The 18,103-nt window shown below is 41.4% G+C and overlaps 1 protein-coding gene across 26 annotated transcripts in view; it reads left to right on the top strand.

The window, feature by feature from the left end:
- The first annotated feature begins 1,009 nt into the window (after window positions 1-1,009).
- Window positions 1,010-18,103, top strand: part of Thrb (thyroid hormone receptor beta) — a 384,335-nt gene continuing 367,241 nt past the window's right edge. For 4 of the 26 annotated variants that reach the window (XM_087181461.1, XM_021238677.2, XM_004857770.4 and 1 more), the window contains exon 1: window positions 1,897-2,057. The gene's annotated coding sequence lies outside the window, so the exon portion shown is untranslated. Of the gene's footprint in view, window positions 1,298-1,449; window positions 1,592-1,709; window positions 2,058-2,122; window positions 4,118-18,103 lie in introns of those variants that run through there. The other 22 variants (XM_004857771.3, XM_021238678.2, XM_004857773.4 and 19 more) reach the window with 17 other exon arrangements.

Genomic DNA, 18,103 nt, shown 5'->3' on the forward strand with positions numbered 1-18,103 from the left:
TCCTCCAAACCAACCAAAACATCCCAGAGCAGCTTTGGAGCAAAGCCCAGGAACTTCCCCACAAAGAACAACCTTCCACTATAGTTGCTGGAAAGTTCTATAGTGGAACCTTATTCACAGCAAAGACTAAAGCACAAATTTCTCTCTTAAAAACAGAAGGGAAATGGAGTGTGTAGAGTCGGAAGGGAGAGGCCCCTTTCTCTTGCCTGAGAGCTTTGGGGTCTGCAACTTTCATTCTTGAAGGATGCTGAAATTCAGGCCCTAGGGATGCACGGAACAGCTTCCAAATCCTTGGTATTTGTGCCTCTTAGTGCTATCTGCAAGGATAGAGGCCTCTCCCCTGAGTGTGGAACACTCAGAAGGTGGAATAAAACACGTCACCAGCTAGAAATCTAGAGCCCTCTCCAATAAATAATCTATACATTGTTCAGGCAGTAAAAGATACAAATCATCCCAGCTCTATTCATTGTGTGCTGCATGAATGTGCATATTGAATTATGAAGTAGATATTATTTTAACATTGTTTGTAAGAATATAATTATACTCTTGTTGTCAAAGTAGTTCTGATGCAACTATAACTGCCTACTGGCTGCATTTTACCTCTCTGGGTATTGGGTATTTTCCGAAAGTACTGCAGGTCAGAGTGCAAGTTGCCTGCATTATTTTCTCCCAAGCTGAACCCTTGACTTTCAGGACTTAAAGTAGGTGACATTTTAGAGTTGTATACGTGCTAGAATAGAACTTTTCAAGGCTGTGCTTTATTTTACTTGTTCTGTAGGATTCCAGGGCAAAGAGAAAATATTGTGGCATCCCTTTCAAAGAGACCTGTGGAGTGTCACAGCCCAACGAACACCTCCCCACGATGGGCAGAATGGGGTGGGAGAGGGTGAGTGTACCCTTTCGGGCAAGCAAGGCATTTTCCAAACTTCCATTCCGAGGTAGTGGTGGTAAGACAGCCGCGCCCGCGGGAGGCCTCCAGAGGAGCCAGAGCGCCCTGTCGTCCCAACACGAGCCACAAGTGGTTTAGGGGCGGGAGGAGGAGCGCGGCTGGCGGCACGGGCCGCTCCAGTCTGGCCGGGCTAAGGAGGCCAAGCCCCTGGAAGTCCTCTCCCGCCCCCGGCACTCATCCCCCATTCCTTCCTCTTCAGCTAGAGCAATGACGACCAAACTCACACCTTCACGCGCCAGCCGTCGGGTAGGTGGACGCGCGGCCACCAAACTCGGGATAACGTCACAGCCCTGGAAGGGCACGGAGGGCTGAAGGCGCCGGGGCAGGAGGAGGGAAGCCCGCACCTGGGTAGGCAGGTGCGGAGGCGGCAGCCGGGAGGTGCGCGTGTGTCGCGCGGGTCAGGGGTCAACAGGTTGGCGCGTCGGGGCGCGGCCCCGGAGCAAGCCGGACAGGGGGCGTCGGCCCGGCCGTCCTGGGCGGCGGCAGCGGCGGGGTGTGCGGCCAGGAGGCCATTTCCTCGCTGCGCCCCTGGCGGAGCCGGGTTTGCCTGCTCTTGTCCGCCGCTGCCGCGCCAGTCGGACCGCCGAGAGGGCTGGAGGGGAAACCAGGTCACCGGTTCGCACGGCCGGCGCCCCGGCCCGAGTAAGGCAGTGCGCGGGGAGCGGGCCGGCACGCGGGGGGCCGAGAGGCGGGGACTCGCTGCCCTGGCTGCGCTCGCTTCCTGCGCCTATAAAAGTGGACCGGCGCGGAGGGCCGGCGCGGCCCTTGCTGCGGTCGCCTCGCTCCGCTCGAGGAGTTGACATTTCGGAGGACTCGCGCGACGCCCCGTCGCCGCTGGCTCCCCGGGACCCCACCGCCGGGAGGAGGGGGCGGAGGAGGGTGGAGACTGCGGGGCTTGGCCAAGGAAGGCGCACAGCCTCGGGCGGGCGGCCGTGACGCGGCGGGGATTAACTTTGCATGAATAATGTGAGTGCGCTTGGAGAGGAGATCTTCTGCTCCCGGGCTCGGGGCAAGCGCCCGCAGGCTCCCTTCCCCGGGCAAGGTCGTGCGAGCCAGCCGCTCGAGGGCACCGGTAATTGGGCTGGAGGACTGCGCGGAGGCAGCGAGGGTGAGGCGCGGGGGAGGGGGCGGTGGCTCCCACTGTCCCGGGGGTGGGGGACAGTGACAAGGCGTCGGGGCAACTGGAGCTGGCGGCGGCGGAGCTCCGCGCAGCGGGCGGCGGGCAGGCGTGGGCGTCCGCGGGTGGCAGCCGCCCGGCTACCTGCCTCCGCGGGGTGTCCGCGCCCAGGGTCATAGAGGAGGTGCCTTCTCGCTCTGGGGCTCTGCGCGGCCGCAGGCAGGGAGCCGCGCGTGGGTAGTGGGGAGCAGGGTGGCCAGAGGCCCCCACCGATCGCAGCGGCTGTGTTCCTCAAACCCCGAGCGCAGTTGTTGACAGGATCCTTGTGACATGGAGTTTGGCATCCTCAGCACGGAGCCAAGTGGAAGTTTCCATGATGAGGAAGTTGTGTGACACACGGGGCTTCGGAAAAGGTTGGCAGGCACGGGGTAGGGGCAGTTTAAAGGGACTGTTGAGTCTCCTAGCCCCCGTTTCTGTCCTGCCACGGAACTGGGGGGTTTGGAAAAAAGAATTATCCTGAATGTTGTTGGAGTGTGCTGTGCCCGGTGCCTGGCGACTCGGCTTCTCTCCGCCTCCCCGGGAAATCTTTGCGATTTCGCTTGCCTCCAGAGTCGCGCTCCTTTGCTTTGCTTCTCGTGACGATGCATCTTCCTCTGGGTCGCCTCAAGTTGCTTGTGGTTCCAGTTGTGCCAGCTGTGTTTTCTCCACCTCTCTGAAAGGATTCACTTGGGAGAGTTTTTATTCTTAGTGGCTTTCGCCCTTAGCTGCGGTTGTCATTTTGGAGGAGGATTCCCGAGTGACCGTTGTGAGATTATTATTGGAGCTAATTCCTAAGGCTTCTGATTTATTTTAAAGAAGGTGGGGCGTGTTTGTGGGGGTAATGGTTGTTTTGTTTTTAAGTCTAAATGTATAATTTTCCTCAAATGGCAAGTTTAGAAGCAAAAGAATTCATAAAGTGAGTCAAAGAAAAAGATTTTACCTGAACTGCCAAATTTAGACTCTATCCTTTTGTCTCCACACACATTTAAAATTTGTGGAAATTCAAACATTATGCCTAATCCATACATACATTGTAAATAAAATCTTCCTCATACCATGTTACTGATCTTAAGAAGTAGAGAGATTCAATTTTATAGACCTCTTTTGAAGTCAAAGAAATTAAGCATTTCTTGTGCAGTGTGTTAATAAGAGAACACAGCAATTTTTAGTGATAAATGAATTAGGTAATGTAGATCTCTTGAGCAATACTTTTACATTATTTTACCTTGGCTTAGTGTGTTTATTTACACTGTAATAATATATTGCACATACTGTGTTGCAAAGGAATAAAAATTATATTTTAGTGAACATGCTCCATGATTCATTCTGAATATTTATGGTGAGTGATCTGCTTCCTAATTCACTTCTGCTTAATCATTTGCAATTCTGAAAGAAATCATAAGCTAAAAAACTTTAATGAAAAAAGGTGTTTCAGTGCAAAGTATTTTGAGCTGTGGATGAATTGGGGATGTTTTTATGCCAGTTGACTTTTAATTGACCCAAACAGAAATTCCATAGTGATGTATTTAGGATGTTTTATGTGAAGGGATTGGTGGACAGCCCTTTATTATTTGTGCATATTAAACAGGTGCACAAGCTTTTTAATTAATTCCAAAGGTTTATCATATGTTGGAAGTGGAAACATCTAGTAAATACGATTTGGCTTTTTTTTAATCAGTTAAAAAGTAAATGATATTGAACATAGTTACAGAATTGTGTTGGATTTTTATGAAGCAATTCCTATTGGCACCAGGGTATTATTAAAGTAACTGACATTACAAAAAAGAATAAATATTTTATTTTTTTTCCTGTTTAGCTTTTTCTTAGTTAATTCTGCTATAATTAGAGATGAATTAAGACAACTTCTTTTTACTCCAGCATCTCTGGGAGAAGGTGATTTCTGAAAATCTTAAGAATGGAGAAAGTTGAAGATTCCTTCCCTGGGTATTGCAGTTGTTTGAAGCATGGAGTTTGTGGAGCCACAAATAAGACTGCATATTCCTTTTCTTTGAGTAAGCTCATCTTTTTGATGGAAATCTGAGTTAAAGTGACTGTTTCTTTAGCTCATTCTAGTGTAAGAGTATACCTCACCTTCTTAGAAAGCCCTTCTTGCCCACTTAAGCAAAGGCAGTTCCTCGTTTCTTTTCAGAACCATCACACTGGGTTTTTTGTTTGTTTCCTTCATTTTCCTTCCTAGTCTTATTTGCAGTCTGAATTGTTCATTTCGTTTGGTACTTGTTAATAACCTGTCTTCTCTGTCTAAAATATGAAGTCCATGAGAACAAGGGTCTTGACTGCCTCGTTGCTTGATATCCCAGCATCTAGAAGAGTTCTTGGCATACAGTAGGTGCTGGGGAGATATTTGTTGGACAAGTTAATGGCAGTGCCCAAACATTCTGTTCCCCAAATGCCTGACTAAGCATTCTCAGTGGGTGCCATTTGTGCATGCCAAAATCTGTGGTGTGTGTGCATGCATGAACACATACCATGCGTGTATGGGTCAGTTTTTGTGTGGGTCAGTGTCTGTCTGTCTGTCTGTCTGTCTCTCCCTCTGGCAACAGCTGGGCTTCCCTTTTGTATAGTAACATTGTAGTTATTTCTACAAGCTCCTCCAGGAGTATTTGCCTTGAGTACATGGAAATCCTCAGCAGTGGAGTTTATCTTACATGCTACTTTGATTCCCTGAAGACACTGACATTCAACTCCCTGAATTTTTAGCAGAATTTTTTATGCGATCCAGAGGCATTGTCAGTACTAAGAGAGAAATTCCAGAGAACAGACATCACTGAGTGACAGTGACTTTTCACTCTGAAGGTCTTGGCAGTCCTCCGGCTTTGGCAGCTCTAAGGTGTCCAAGGGCATGTGGTGGTGTAGTTCAGGCTGCAGAAATGGTAGGTGGGGAGGGGAAAAAATGGGACTGGCAGGATCCAACACAATATAGAAATACTTTGTTGATAGATTTAGAAATAACCTGGTAGTTATATTTTAAATTAATTCAATCAACTTCTTCCCATTCCCTCTTCTTGTCCTTTCATAAACATTCTGAACCAGACAATTGTGGAAAATATTGCATTATCTGAGTTTTCGAGTGGCCAAAGTGTGATACCCAAGGGGTCATCTTCAAATGAATTATTCATGAAAACTCTTGCCAATTGGTAATGAAAGGAAATTACAACTGATAATTATGGTAATTTGTTTTGTTTATGGAGAATCAACTTTCAGAAATGTGTGTGAGTAAATGCATAGTAAAAATCCCACAAAATAATGAGACTGTTAAAAATGGGACAGGAAGAAAGATCAACATCTTGTAGAAGAAGAAAGATAATTAAACTAAAATCCTAAATGCTTACTGCTTCAAGTATTTTAATTTAGCTCTTAGCTTTGTAGTAACCAAGTTAATAGAAAACGCATAAAAGGATCTGGGGGTGGCATGTAGGAAAGTTGTCAGTGTAGATGAGATTACATATGTAGAGAGCTTACATGGTGCCTGGCAACTAATATTTATTCATATGAAATACAAAGTTATGTCATGGACAGTACTTTAACTTCAGTTCTATAGAAAATGAAGTAAAGTTCATTATATGGTCATGTCTTTTACTAGCTTTGCAGAGGAAAAAATTGCAGAAGGAGTTAACCCAGGGTGAGTTTATCTCTGGAGACCTGAGCTACCAGTGTGGCTCAGTAGCAAAGACTGTCTCAATGGTCCTCTATGCAGAAATGGAGCTCAGAAAACCTAGAGGAATGAATGGCTAATATGTCTGTTAAGCTAACTTTGTCATATATCCAGTGCCTCAACCAAGCTTTTGACTGGGGAAATCCAAGACTGGACAGCTGGGTACTTACTTGAAAATGACCCCAGAGCCATAAACTTCCCTGAAGGAGTGCTCCCAATGCTTTGGCTTTAGTCTATATATCTCTGATCCTGTAGGACACTCTGTTTTCCTTTCTGCCCTGACCTCTAAATTGTCATGAAGGATTGAAGGTGAGTTTACTCATTTTGACTCCCCAATGCCAGAGCTTGGGACATGAGCACAGGTGAGACTCTTGTTGGAAGAATGGATAGAAGGGGATACAGCAGTACTTTTCTTTTCCGTCTGTATTGGTACGGGGTGCCATCTGCAAACTTGGTTTTGCTCAAAGTAAATGTGTGCCACCTGGATTGCATCATGAGTCCTGATCCTGCTGTTTTGTTAGAAGGGCTTGTGCTGTGTCAAACCTGGTTGAGCAATACATACAAGTTAACCCCTTGCTTTAAGATCATTTTGATGCTTTGATTTGATTTCTCATTCAGCCTACAGATATCTGTGTACCTACTATGGGCCTGGCCTGTTAGTCTCTTTGAAGTTCAATGTACAGCCAGTGACATGAGATAATGTGATAGATTAAAGCAAAGGGACTCTGAAATGCTCTCCACTGTGATGCAAGTGAAATGCTTATTGGAGTTTCTGAAAAAGTTATTTGTTTCTGAGAAGTGGTTGTTTTATGGCTTCTGTAGCCCAGGTATAGTGTAAATTCCAGTGGGATTTACCTAAGATGGTTTTATATCTAAGAAATATAGGATTGAATATATTTAGGCCAGTGAGTTAGTTTATTTCTTTTCCTTTTTCAATACTGGGCATAGAATCTAGGGGCACTCTACCATTGAGGTATATCCCCAGCCCTTCTTTTAGCTTATGTTATAGGGTATCACTAAATTGCCTGGACTGGCCTTGAATTTGCAATATTCCTGCCTCAGCCTCCAGAATAGTTAGGATTATAGGTGTGCACCACTGCATCCAATTAGGCTAATGAGTTTCTGATTAAGATGTTCATTCTCCACTTTAAGTTCCCAGACTTGTTAGTCAATTATAGCACTGAAGCAAGTGGGGGGGCAGGTATCCAAATCACTGAGTCACAAGTAATATACTTCCATATTGTTCTCTCAGGAATCTGGCCAACTGACAGCTAGAATGGTATTCTGTATTCACTGCTAATGAATTTCTTGGCCCCTACTTGGTTTCAAGGGACTTTGGAGATTTTCTGTATTGGCAGCTTCTCTTGTGCAGTACTATTTTTATTGAGTGAGGAACTGAGCTCTGCTGTGCGTTCAAATATCTTTTCCAAATAGCAAGTCAGGAGGGCCTGAAATTAGAGCTCAGGAGTCTTGACTGGCTCCATGGGATGCATACTGTTAGCTTCTCCGTCATAGCAGTAAGACACTACAATGAGGTACTCCCTAGAACATGTTTCCAGTGGACACAGATGTGCTTCATAATAATGATATCCTTTGCCTCAGACTTAACAACCCAAAATACCTGCACATGAGGCTTTGGCCAAAAAATATAAACTTGAACTGTCTGCTGAGCAATGCTTCCCCCAAATTAAATGATATTTAGGTCTAGAGACAGAAAAGTGAAAGACAAACTCATGGCCCAATTTATGGCCCTTAAAGACAACTCCTGGCTTACATATCCGAGTTGTTTTATCTTCTTGACCTATGTGTTTAATTCTAATTTATTTTCCCTAATCCTGCTTTTTAAAAAAGTTGCCCACAGATTGCTCTTTATCATACGCATACAAAAAATATGTGCATGCATGTATATATTGTAAGAGTGGACTAGAGATGAAGCACATATAATAGTTAGGAAAGGACTGATCTAAATTAAATTATTCATTCAATTCCTAGTTCTAAAATGGGGCCTCCAGGGAATCATAGTTGTCGTTTTTGATCAAGAATGTATAGATTTATCAAATAGTCCTGAGTGATAAGCTCACTCAAGGAAAAACATGGGCAAAGGAATGTAGACTGAAGCAGGTCTATCCTCTTTCATTGGGAATATACTTGCTTAGGCTTTGGAGGCTTAGGAGGGTTTGCCCCGTGGAGAATTAAGGAGTTAGTCATGGTTTTAGTGTCATAACGTATGATGAATGTCATACGGTAAGGTATAGTGTATGTCATTATGTATGATATTTGGGAACCATTGTATATTCTGAGTCTGTGACATTTGTTGTTTCTTGACCCTAAGATGGTTCAGATACACTTTTCTCTCTTTGTTATTTGTTTCTCTTAGAACGTTTCTAGAAAAATGGCTCAAAAAATAAAGATTGATGGCAACAATCATAACATTCCAGGGCTTGGTCGTCTTTTTCACATTTCTCTCCTGTATGCATAAATGCCTGACCAACTTGCATGTCGATACATGTAGAATCTGTCTCTGTGAAAAGTGTGTGTCATGTTCTCACACACAGTGACAAAGGCACCCCTGTCCCTTGCTTCCAAACCATGGTGAGAAATGTCAGTCACTATGATGTCTCAAGCCACAAATCCTGTTATTGTTTTCAGTCCCTTTCCTTATAACTCAGTGTGTCCACAGAGCCTCATCTTATTTCACTATTTGCTTATTTTATTCTATTCTCAATTATGCTTGGGAAATCTTGAGTTTAATAATTTATGCAAAACCTTCAGAGCCCATTTTACATTAATGTATGTTATGAATGTCTAAGAGGGGGCCATCAGTAGCAAAACTTATTTGATGACTATCTTATGTCTTCCTTGAGAGAGAGAGAAACTTCAAGTGGCTGAAGTTTGATACAAGAGGATATGAGGAACAATTCACTGAATTACACTAAAAAAATCAGGATCATTTGATTTTCTACTACATTTTATAGTAAGTAATAAGTTGAAGGAGTGGTAGCTAGCCCCATAACAGAACCCTTTTGCTTTTCCATAAAAAAAAAATAACAAACAGTTTGTGTACAGCAGTTGTCATTGAAGTGTTTTGCTTTAACAATACTGTAATCATAACCTGTATCTTTCCTTAACTTTATTTCTAATATTTAGATTATTAATTATATAAGTTGAGGATTGCTTATTTCTGTTTCTGTTTGTAAATTTCACCTAAGCTTCACTGTAACTTCTGCTACACTTCCAGTATCTAGAGATCTAGAACAATGTGTTCGTATCTGAATTATAGCTACAACAGGGTAAAGCATAGCATTGTATACTATTGTATTCTTTTTCTTTTATAAAAGGAACCAAGGGAACTTTACACAGAAAATATATTTTTTTTAAAAGACCTATGTGGTGGATCAATCTATCAATTTTCCTGTAGTATAGTATTTATAAGGGATTTCAGGATCATTTTATCTTCTTGAGGCATTGTAAAAAAAAAAAAAGAAATCCTATACATTTAACTTGGTAATTTGATCACACACTGTGTAGTTTCATAAACATAAGGCAAAAGTGTTCTCTGGAAAGTACTCCATACACATTCTTTTACTATTAATTAATAATATTTGTTTTGATTTCTCTTCATTGAAGTTTCTACAAAAATCAAACCTTAGTGTAATTGTTTTCTCTCCTGGAACCTGTTCATCTATGTATCCATCATAAATGCACAGGAAATCTGTTAGGTGCCAGGTACTTTGGTAGGTGTGAAGACATTGTGGCAAAACTTTAAAAATCCTTGCAAAATTGATTTTCAGTCTCCTGAGACAGTCTGCAGGAGGTAATTTAGTGTAGAGCAATGTTTCTCTACAGCAGTAATAACATATTAGTATTTTGGGCCAGATAATTCCTCTGTACTTCTGCACTATTGGCATTTTAGGCCAGATAAGTCTTTGCTGTGGAGGATTGTCCTTTATATTGTGGGATGTTTAGCAGTATCATTGGCTTCTACTCACTAGATGCCAGCAGTTCTAGTTGTGGCAATCAGAATATCTCAAGACATTGTCTGCTGAGAGGCAAAACTAACCACGTCTTGAACCAGTAGGATAGAAGTTAAGAACCAGGATCATGTAGTGGAAATATGTGGATTGTATTGTGCCTTCACTTGGCTTCATTGTATGGCTTATTTTTTTCAGACTATACTATGTGAAGATTAAATGAAATAATAATGCTTGATCCATAGCTGAGTATTCCTAAATATTAGCTGTTCATAGTGGTAGTGGTATTAATACTTAACAGACAATTATAATATTGATAGCTTCTGGGCCCGGGATTTAGCTCAGTGGTGCGGCCACCTGCCTTGAAAGCACAAGGTCCCAAGTTTGATCCCCGGTACCAAAAAAAAAAAAAAAAAAAAAAAAGCTTCTATGATGTGGTTAGTACAGTGTACAGTGAAAGCATTTAATTAGGGATAAGGAAGGTTTCTAGGCAGAAAGAACATAAAATGCAAACTTAGGAAGTGAGTATCAACATGCAAAGCATTTGGAGAATTGCATGGAGCCCAGGCTATGGGTAAAGGACAATAAATAAGGCTTTTGAAGTAGAACAAAGAGGCACTACCAAAGTATGAGGACTTTCCTGGCCAGATAAGGAAGATGGTCTTGACTTAATAGCATGAAGACAATGAAGAGTGTCCAACAAACCCAATTTTTGTTTTAGTAGAGGTGTATGGGATAGGTCTTGAATGAAAGAGAGTCTGGAGGTAGAGTCCAGTTAAAGACGCAGAGTAGTGGATAGCTGTGGGAGCTGAGGTAGTTAGTTACATGTTGTTGTGATGTCTTTGGGAACACATTTCATTTTCTCCAACATGTGGCAATATTTTTTAAATTTAATTCCAATAATGAATATTTTTAGCAGGCTGGTACAGTATTTGGGGGGATTTCAAATTTAATTTGAAAATAGATTACATGATATATTCCCTTAAAAATATTTTCACATGAAGCTTAAAGACTGTATCTCAACCTATTCAGACTGTATGAGTTTTTCTGCTATTGCATGTGCATGCCTGCAATACTGATGTCTGATAAAAACAGTATTACATGACTATGTTGAAATAACATTGACATGATTGTGTTGGAATCCAGTATTTAGCATTAAATGTTGATTTTCTTACTAATTGGGATTGTATTTCTTTAATGAGCAAGATTCGAGATGAATGAATATGGACATATGGATGCATGGATGGCATTGTGGAAATACCACCTAATTAAGAATAAATATGTTTCAAACAAGTCTCTTGGTTTGTCTAAGCTTCAATTTCCTTGGCCATAAAATGATAATTATAGATACATTAGATAACCTCAGTTATTTTTAACCCAGGAGTTGACAAACATTTTATTGAAGTGGGCCACATAGTAAATTATTTTCAACTTTTTAAGACATATGATCTCTGTTGAAACCTCAGGTCTCCCACTGTAGTGAGAAAGCAGCCATAAACAATAGGTAAATGAATAGAGATGGCAATGTACCAATCAAGCTTTATTTAAAAACAGGTGATGGGCTATAACTTGCTATCCCTGATATCTCAGCACTGTCCTATGAAAATACAATGTGAGCCACACATCCTCTAAGAGTCCTGACATTTACCTGTAAAGAGGTTAAAAAGCAACCAGTGAGTTTAATTTCAGTGCTGTATTTTACCAAATATATTAAATGGCTATTAATATTTAATCAGTATAAAATATTAAGACATTTTAAGTTTTAGTTCCCTGTCTTTAAAAGCATATTAATTAGTAGAGCTATCAGGGAGCAGAGGCCAGAGCTGACTTTGGTATGTTGACAGAGGTGTTGAGGCCACCTCTGGAATAATTTTTAAAAACTTTGGACTGTTGAAATGATTCATCAAAAGATACCCTGACTAAAAAAAAATCAGTTTTCTTTTTATTTATTCATGCTATAATTGCTAACTCATGTGAGGTACCTCTCTTTTAGTCAAAAAAAGATGTTTGCTTGTTTTCTAGCCTGGCTATAGAAATGTCTCCCATAAAGAAAATATAAGACAGACATGAATAATAAATATAAGGTAAATGATAAGAAAAAGAAGCCCTTTCCTCTTAAGTATGCCTATCTTTCCTTTCCGAAAACCATATCACCTAATTTTTATTAAAATGTCTTATTCTAAGAAGTAAGGAGGGCTGAGATATAGTTCAATGGTAAAACACTTAACTTAGCATGGACAAAACCCTGGGTTCAATCCCCAGAACCACACACACACACAAAGAAGGAACAATACAAAGGGCACATTTATTTTGGATTATTAAGAAATAATAAGTATGCTGAGTATATATAAGAGAAAAATAAGTAATAGCATCTCTTTATATTATATCTCTGGCTATCTTCACAAATCTATTTATGTAAAATATTTTGAATAGTTTTGAATATTTAAATTTGCAGTATTAAGTATAGATCCAGCCAATTCTTGATATTCCAAATTAGGGGAGAAATAATGCTCTCAATGCACAATTTATTTCTGGTTCATGATTGGAGTTTCTGAGTCTCAGGGTTCCCCACAGTTCAGGCTCCAGTGATGTCCTGTTGTAATGACCTGTCACAGAGTGGGGAGGAGAAAATCCCATTTCCTTATTGGCCTAGTGCATTATGGGAGGGAGGAAGCTGGGGTCGGGGTGTGGGTTCTAGATTGGTTGCTACTCACTGGGAAAAGAGAGACCAGGGCGTAGACTATATTTTGAGAAGGTGGACATCTATATAGGCATTGAAAGGCAGATTGAGTTGAATGCTTGGTTTTGCCTCCTCCTAGCTATGGTCTGTCTTGAAAGTTATTTAACTCCTTTGAACTTCAGTCTATGACTGTGCCGTGGGAATGATACTGATATGATATGCAAATTAACAATGTAATGTACTGTGATGAATGAGTGCAAATTCAGTTGTCCCCCCCAGTATCCTTGGTTTGGAGAGGAAAGTGATCCCAGAACCTCTTGTGGATACCAAGAGCTACCAATGCAAGTCCCTTATATAAAATGGCATAATAAGGCTAGGAGTGTAGCTCAGTGGTGAAGCATTTGCTTAGCATGTTTAGTGTGCAAGGCTCTGGTGTTTAATCCCCAACACCAAAAATCAGAGCAAAACAAGATACAACAAAACATAGTGTTTGCACATAATTTCAGGAGTTCCAAAAATCCTGCCCCAATTAATTAGAATCGAGATAGGAGTTCTGATTGTGACCTGCTGACACATGCCACTTCAATGACAGTATCCCTTACCCCTTTGGTAATACATGTTTATTCATACACATATCATATTCACTGTTCAGTGTCCAAGCTTCATATTTGTCTATGAGATTTTTTTTAAACTAGAATTTAAGTGCCAAGAGGGCAGGGACTAAGTTAAAGAAGTTCAGTACTGTCTAGCAGGCAAGGATGGCAGGTAGGCTCTGAGTAATGCTTTCCTGATGTTTTGGCCAGCCACATGTAGGCTGTTTTCATATAATTAGGATGAATCTAATTTTAAAAGGAACAACTGAGTATCCTCAGATGAACCAGAATATACACTTACAAGGGCCTCCTGTCCTGCATTATAAATAAGGGAATAGGTTGTCCTGCAGAAAAGCTCAGCTGTTCTTTTCTTTTCAATTAGAAAAAAATCCACCCATATCAGAACTGAGATCTTCTCTTTTCCTCACTAAATCAGCAAGATTTCAGGGCCCAAAGTGGATATTCTTCATAAAGAGGAACCCCAGAAAAAACCCACAAACTGATGATTTATAAGGAGACTTCCTATGGGTGGCTTACTGTTGAATAGACCCCAAAGGTGGCAGCTCAACTCCTCAACTTATATGACAGCAAGGACTTCCTTAGGTGACAAGTTCAAGTTTCTGCCCGGACAACATTCTGACACAAATGTCAAGTGACTTAGTTTTTTAAATTTCCTTTTTCTGAAGTGAAGAGCCCATTGGACACAGAGCTATTGTAGCAGTGTTCACAGCTCCAAGCTTTTTTTGTGGGCTTTTTTTTAGAGATGTTTAGTGGCTCAAAATTCCCATTACATGGAAGATGAGTGATTAGACATCATCCTGGGCGGGTGTTACAGTTCATTTCTTTTCATTGTTTTGCAGTGTTTAAAATAATTCTTTCATTTTTGCTGTGTTGTGGTTTTAAATCCTCAATGGTAATTCATTAGTTTCATTGAACCATAACAAGCATTGCTTCATGTTTGCTTCTTCCCAACTCTGTAGTAAGATCCCCTTTGAGTCAAGTATTGCTACTTATTAGAGTTCTTGTACAAATTTGACTGTAGGGGCATTGGTGACTAATAGGGGATTATGCTTGTATTCCCATGTCACTTGATCCCTGCCATCCTGGAGTGGGGAAAAATTCGGTTTTGCATATTCTCTCAGTGGAAGAGAATAGAATGTGCCTGAAGTTGGGTTTCTGATGGTCTGGAAGAAGTAGGTCAAGGGCCTGGGGTTCAAAGGAAACTCCGAGCATCCTATGTTCAGGACATTGAGATAGAAAAATCAGTGAGTCTCCAGCAATCATGGGGCCTTCCTGAGGGAAGGGTACTGTGGACCCTCTCTTACAGAAGAGGCACCTGTGAAGCAAGTGCTGCCAACCTAATATCCCTCTAAAAGATTTGCCTGTCAGTCCAGGCGCCTCAGAACCAAGCCCTACGGTGAAACTTCAAGTGCAAGTTATTTTTAGGAGGAGGTGAAGAAAACACCAATATGAGAGTGGGAAAGTGAGCCAGAGAAGGGACTACAGCCAACAACGCAGGCATGATCAAACCAGTTCTCACTGAGACTTGGAGCCCAATTACACCGAGAACTCTGGGAGAAGCTCAAGACACGTGGCTCATGGTTGTCCTATGAACGGCAAGGGAGTGGCTGTGTATTCACCAGAACCTATCAAGGATTGGGGGAGGATTGCCTCCAGGGGCAACTGATTCCCTGGCATTTTGGGACTATGACTTGACAGCCAGGAGCAAAGCCTCCAGGCAAAAGAAGGCAGCTGTTGGCAGTCAGAAGACAGAGCGGTGGGCACTGACATGGTCAGGGCACCAGCAACATTGTTCTACTTCAGCCTTTTTTGTCATTGGCATCACCATGCCAGGCAGCCTATAAGTCCCATGGCCACACACAGATTGCTGGTGTCCTGTGGGTTTTGTTGTGTTCTCACAAGATATAAATCGCCTTTACCTGAAACAGTGGAGCTGACCATTCCAGCGTTTGGTTGAAGATCTACTCAAGGGAGCCATTGAAACAGATGGTACATCCAGATCTCCCTCAGCCTTCTTTAGTTCCATCATTTAGTTCTCCTACAGTCTCTAAGATCTTACTCTTCACTGAAGTAACCAAGTGGTCTTGGTGAATATATTCTGTCTCGTGATAGCTTCTGTTCTTTGCCTCTGTCATGCCCTTTTATTCTCTTGGAGCAAGATTTCTCGACTCTGGCACTGTTAACATGGAGCAGGTAGTTTTTTGTTATGCAGGCTGCTCTGTACATTGTAGGAAGTTTAGCAGCACCCTTGGACTTTACTCGCTGGATGCTGTTAGCACTGACCCCTTTCTACTTTCATTTATAACAATCAACAATATCTTACATTGCCAAAGTCATTCCCACTAAAAGCCACTGCCTTAAACCTTATTTCTGAATATTATTCCCTCTCTCCTCCACATTTCTTATCAGTTATAATTGCCATTTGTTATGATCCTAGTCCTCATGGGGTGGGAGCAGGGCCACATAGCAATCAAGAAACTTCTCTCTCCCCTCCCTTTCTTCCTCCCCCACCTACCCCCAACCCACCTTCTCCTTTCTTCTCTTCCCCACCTTCATCTGCCTTGTGGAAAGATGCAATTTGGGAAATGCCACTTTTTATTTTTGCATCTTTTTAAAAAGTTCCTGCTCAATTCAGTAAAGCAAATACTGTCATGGCAAATCAGCTAATAAATATATGCTAAGGCTTAAGATATTATTATTAAAATTATGTTCATCAATGCATTCTTTTGCTATCAAACATTTATCTGGCACCAGATATGTGCCAATTACATGCCTGAAGATAATGGTGAGCAACATATTCCCCTTCCCTTCAGTTACGTACATAAAATGGTGCCATAAAAGCTTCAAAACTAAGTATATTTTTACTTCATTAATACATGTCATACTCCAAATTCTGGAAGTTGAAAGTACAGAAACCCAGTATGGTACTATGAACAGTTACAATTACTGACCCAACATTTCCTAGACTGAGAATTTTAACTATATAGATCAGAAATATGAAAATCATGCTTTGAATTATAGGACTGCCTTCTGTCACATGAAAGAGTTTCTGAGTGCCGTCCACCCTGACAAGTGAGTTTCACAGTTTAAAAGTTCCTTAAATGAAATGTTCATAAATATTTCACACTCTTGTTTGTTGGCATCCTCTTTTGCTGGTTTTATGTAACCTGTTCCTGCTTTGCCTAATCTACCACTTGTCTACATTTGTGGGCAGTCTACTCCAAAGTGGCTCCCAAGATATCAAAGAGGCTACCATTGCTTGTACTGTTTTTGGCAGGGGTTGGTCGTGGAGAAACTAGGGTAAAAGTCACAGAAGAGAGGAAGGTGCAGATGTCACTGTGATGCACTGAAGTGTGGATCCACTTGCCTGTCTTTGCTGCTCTGTGTGCTGTATGTGTCCTGTGGATTTACTTAGAGGGGCAAACTTCTTGCTTTGGCAGTGTTAGTTGTAAGGAGGTGGCATGTCCTGTGCAGTTATTTCTGTTCCTTGCTATCTCCTTGGACTGAATTCAATACCCTCATTCTTCAGTGTGCTATCCATAGACCAGCAGCATCCTCCCCACCCAGAGCTTGGTAGAAATGCAGAACCCAGGACCCCAGGTCAGACCCATTGGACCAGAATCTGCATTTAACAAGATTCTTATTGCACTTGGCAGTTTGAGAACAGATTTTGTTCTACTATTACTTCTCTACTTCTAATTAAATTGAAAAGAAAAAAATGCTTGAACTGGAAAGAGGTTAGTGTGGTAAACTTATGTGTTGACTGATCTCTTTAGAGCTAGTTTATTAGTTTTCAGATTTTGTTATTGACACTGAGTTGGTCTTGAATCAGCATGATAAGTCACAGTCTATAGAAGTTTTAGGTAAAAAGGACTAGGGTACAGAGAAGTAGAGCATATTGCATATTTTTGAAACATCTGTCTCACTTAAGATGTGAGCCAGTGTGCACATACATACACTTACACACTCCTTTACATGTATGTCCCAAGTCATGATTGCAAAATGACATTTTGACTGGGGTTACAATAAAAAAAAGAACCTTGGACACTACTATGACAGAGACCTAATATATGTCTTTACATATCTTTGCCAGTGTTCAAATACAAGCATAGAAGTGAAGTATGGTCCCTTGACCTGAGATAATGATATTATATATTTCCAATTCAGATTCCTGAAGGTATCTAAATAACAAATAAAAATGATAAAATTGAGATTAAAAATTTCATCTCATTTTCAAGATAATGAAAATAAGGATGTTAATTTTTCACTCAATTTCAGAAAACAAGACTCTGTCAGAAAATATGTCAAGATCCCAAAAAGACACCTTTAAAGAAACACTCATCTTAAAGAAGAAAACAGCTGTAAGCTGGCTAAAGAATGTGCATTAACTTAGAATAATTCTGAACCCAAAAGAAGTCTCTAGGTTATGGGAAATACAAACTTCCCCAAAGTTCTGGCACTTTTAATCTTCAGAAGCATAAATTCTACAACTAACAAAAATTATTTGAAAGCTTAATCATACACTTCTTTAACACTCAACTTTGCAGTTTTTGAAAATATAATTAAATTTATTGTTTTAAAAATTTCGAGTTTACTACTCAAAATTCACAAGCCTAAATGAGCACAAAAGAAATTTAGGTAAAGGAATCCTCCGACTTGTCCTGTACTTTTGCAAGTCCATAGCAGCAACCCTTCTGAAGACATGAGCCCCTGCAGAAGGAAAGAAAAGGACTTCACTCAACAAACTCTGATCTTAGGGAAGGCCAGGGGAGCCTAGCACCCAAGAGAGTCATATTTCACCACATGTGGGAAAGAACTAGTCCATGAGGTGAAACCGAGGCGCTTTGTGCTTTGTGCAGGAGGGTGCTAATGCTAGGCTGAGATACAGTTCCAAGAAAGTCTTTCAATGCCACAGGCAGGATCTGTGCCAGACAGTGAGTTGTCTTTGAAAGTGCCTTTGCCCCAGGAGGGTGCAGCTGGCCAGCCTAGGTCCTTGTAACTCTTTCGCGGTTCTGTGGGCATCTGTCAGGCCCTTACTGGCCTGCCCTCTCATCTTAGAT

The sequence above is a fragment of the Heterocephalus glaber genome, unplaced genomic scaffold, assembly GCF_053883595.1.
Source record: "Heterocephalus glaber isolate CG9 unplaced genomic scaffold, H.glaber_assembly_v1.0 deba00001472, whole genome shotgun sequence".
Classification (NCBI taxonomy): Eukaryota; Metazoa; Chordata; class Mammalia; order Rodentia; family Bathyergidae; genus Heterocephalus; species Heterocephalus glaber.